Here is a 3,958-nt window from a genome sequence, read left to right on the forward strand (position 1 = left end):
TAGGTGATAAACTAGGCATCAGGCACCGGATCGGCAGAGGGGTTTCCTGCAGGCAGATGTGTTGCTCGAACACAGAGCTACGTGTCACCTAACCCTGTAAGGCGGTGCCTGCTACCTTGACTGGCTGCTTCACCTGGAAGCTATCGGCAGAAACCAGGAGCTGGGCATGAGGCACAGGATCGTCAGAGGCCAGGAGCTGGGCAGCAGGCACAGGACCATCGGAGACCAGGAGCTGGGCAGCAAACACAGGATCATCAGAGACCAGGAGCTGGACAGCAGGCACAAGACCATCAGAGACCAGGAGCTGGGCATCAGGCACAGGATCATCAGTGACCAGCAGCTGGGCAGCAGGCACACACTGGGGTTTCAGGACATGTGGTATATCCCAAAACTATAGCGGAGGCCAGATGGCAAGGAGTCTTAAGGAACGGACGAGGACCCCACTTGCTTGAATGGGCCAGCCTCGTGTGGTCGATTTGGTCATTACGTGGGCTCAGTATTCACGGGTCCGTGCACAGGTGTCCCCACACCGTATGCAGGTACCCACACGGGGAGACCAAACACGTATGGCCACACCGGACAAGGCAAAATGTTTGCCTTGTCCGGTGTGGTCATACGTGTTTGCACGGACCCGTGACATGGGGCTCTCAGGTGGGCTGTGCGGGCTCTCAGGTAGGCTATGCCAACTCTCAGGTGGCTTTGCGGACTCTCAAGTGGGTTACGGACTCTCAGGTTGCTGTGCAGGCCCTCAAGTGGGTGTACAGACTCTCAGGTGGCTGTGCAGGCTCTCAGGAGGGCTGTGCGCGCCCTCAGGTGGGCTGTGTGGGCTCTCAGGTGGGCTATATGGGCTCTCAGGTGGGCTATATGGGCTCTCAGGTGGGCTATATGGACTCTAAGGTGGCTATGCGGCTCCCAGGTGGACTATGCGGGCTCTCAGATGGACTATGCGGGCTCTTAGGTGGGCAATGTGGCCTCTCAGGGGGGCTATGCAGACCCTTATGTGGCTATGCGGACTCTCAGGTGGACTATGCTGGCTCTCAGGTGGGCTATGCGGACTCTCAGGTGGCTGTTCAGACTCTCAGGTGGTATATGCAGACTCTCAGGTAGGCTGTGCGGGCTCTCAAGTGGGCTATGTTGACTCTTAGGTGGCTGTGTGGACTTTCAGGTGTGCTATGGTTTCTTGTGTCCGGGTGTCAACTGGCCTAAAACCCGGACACAGAAACCTGACCCTACTCTAGCGCCGCACTGCAAATTTTTTTTGGGGAGAACATACAGGAGAGAGTGAGGAGAGACAGCCAGGGGATATAGAGAGGAGAGATATATTTTTATGTTGCATGCATAAAAGATAATAAGTGCAAGTATAGCATTCCTTCCCTGATCCAGTGGTAGTTCTCTGTAGCTTCCAGGTGAAGCAGCCAGTCAAGCTAACAGGCACCGCCTTACATGGTTAGGTGACACGTAGCGCTGTGTTCGAGCAACACAGTCCACCCCTAGAGGGGTATGGAGGAGAATGCTTGAACAGTCAGGGTACAGATGAGTATGGAACGGAAGGCAGGTCAGTGTACAGAGATGTATGGATGGAAAGGCAGGACATGGTACAGAGAGGTATGGAGGGGAAGGAAGGTCAGTGTACAGAGGGGTATGGAGTGGAGTGAAAGACAGGGTACAGAGGGGCATGGAGGGGAAGGAAGGTCAGGGTGCAGAGGAGTATGGAGGAGAAGGAAAGTCAAGGTACAGGGTACATGGAGGGGAAGGAAGGTCAGGGTGCAGAGGAGTATGGAGGGGAAGAAAGGTCAGTGTACAGAGGGGTATGGAGGGGAAGGGAGTTCAGTGTACAGAGGGGTATGGAGTGGAGTGAAGGATAGGGTACAGTGGGGCATGGAGGGGAAGGAAGGTCAGGGTGCAGAAGGATATAGAGGGGAAGGATAGTCAGGGTACAGAAGGGTATGGAGGGCAAGGCAGGTCAGGGTACAGAGGTGTATAGAGGGGAAGGAAGGTCAGGGTACAGAGGGGTATGAAGGGGAAGCAAGGTCAGGGTACAGAGGCTGGTCAGAGCAGAGAGGGGAATGGGGGAAAAGGTTAATCAGGTCAAGGTTCATATCGGGGACAGACAGAAACAGCCAAGCCAGTGATGGGTAATTGAAGTCACCCATCACGACTACATTGCCCTCTCTCCCAGCTATTCCTATCTGTGAGTGAAGATTGACTTCTCCCTCTTCCCCTATATTTGGAGGTTTATAGCAAATACCCACGAGAAGTTTACGGCTAGCGTCCGTCATATCTAGCTCCAGCCATAGAGTTTCCACGTCTTCCCCATTATTTGACGTGATATCGTCCCTTATATGCACATATAGATTATTTTTTACGTAAATGCAAACACCCCCCCCTCTTCTCCCACCTCTGTCCTGCCTAAACCATGTTTGCTGATTACATTGGATGCAGGATTGATGTAGACACTGTCATAAGGAATAACCACTGGCCAGAGCTTACACAGTATAAACTAAAGCTTCTAGGTTGCCCTGCAGCCATTGTGCTGCCTGAAGTGGCCTACAGTACAGCAGGAGGTTTTCCTACAGAGAGGCAAATCCATCTGTCTCCTGACAATGTGGACCGGCTCACATTCACTAAAATTAACCAGTCTTGAATTATTAATGACTACAAAACTCTCTCAAATAAGAAAAACTAATGTTTATTTCAAGTTAAAACGTGCCCTAATAAGCTGCTTACATACTGCCTCTCAAATAATGCACTCTAATGTTTTTATCAAGATACATTGTGACCTTACCAAGCTATGTACACACTGTCCAGCCACTCCACAATATTTATGGCTATTGTCCCTTTAAATAATACACTCTAATATTTATTTCAAGATAAAACTTGCTTCATCTCTACCTCTTACATTGCAGCCTTACCAAGCTGCTTACATACTGTTCAGCCATTTAACGTATCAAGATACATTATGACCTTACCAAGCTATGTACACACTGTTCAGCCACTCCACAATATTTATGGCTATTGTCCCTTTAAATAATACACTCTAATATTTATTTCAAGATAAAACTTGCTTCATCTCTACCTCTTACATTGCAGCCTTACTAAGCTGCTTACATACTGTTCAGCCATTTAACAATATTTGTAGCTATTTAATACACTCTTATTGTACAATATCTCCATTGTGTTTTCCTATTTGACAGCTATTCAAGTGCTCATGTGCTGTCCCGGAACTAGCCAATTTCTATCAAACACCTACCTGAAGTCTATATTTGAAATGTTTGTGAATTGTTGGGGATACAGAGATTAGAGAGGGTTCAGGAAATGTAGGGTTGTTGTTTTGAAGTGTTTTTGTGCACTCTGTTTTTACATTTTATTCAACTTTTAAGACAATAGAGTATGGTACTGCAAAAAAGAAGCTCACAAACTATTCTATTAAACTGTTACACTGGCCAATGTGTACAAAGTTGAGGGCTTTAGCTTATTTTTCTTTAATCTTTCCTGTATCTTTTCAATCTCTTTTGGCTGCTACTTCAGGTCTGTTATGGCTGAATAATAATTAGATACCCAACAAAAACTACCTAGAAAAACATTTTTACAAGTTGAAATTAATCTGATTGGGGTGTTGTTGATGTATTTAAGCCAAGAAAAATGCAAAAGTTAACAAATCAATTACACATCTAAGATACGTGATGCCAGAATACAGTTTCACTGATGCTTTCCATGAAGATCATACTGAGGCATCTTCCAAGCATGTTATTTAAAGGACTGGTGTTCCATCTTGCCCTTGAAGGTGCATTCAAAGGACAAGCCCCAACCTCCACACCCCACGCTTTATTCTTATTAACATTTTTTGATTGGTTAAATGTCTCTAGTTGCAATGTCCATTGTTTAGCTAACAATGCCTTTTTTTGACAATAGCTTATCTATTAGCCCTGAAAATCTGATTACAGCCCACTGCCCCCCC

Source organism: Nanorana parkeri, unplaced genomic scaffold (genome assembly GCF_000935625.1).
Source record: "Nanorana parkeri isolate BGI_ZX_2015 unplaced genomic scaffold, ASM93562v1 scaffold362, whole genome shotgun sequence".
Taxonomy (NCBI): Eukaryota; Metazoa; Chordata; class Amphibia; order Anura; family Dicroglossidae; genus Nanorana; species Nanorana parkeri.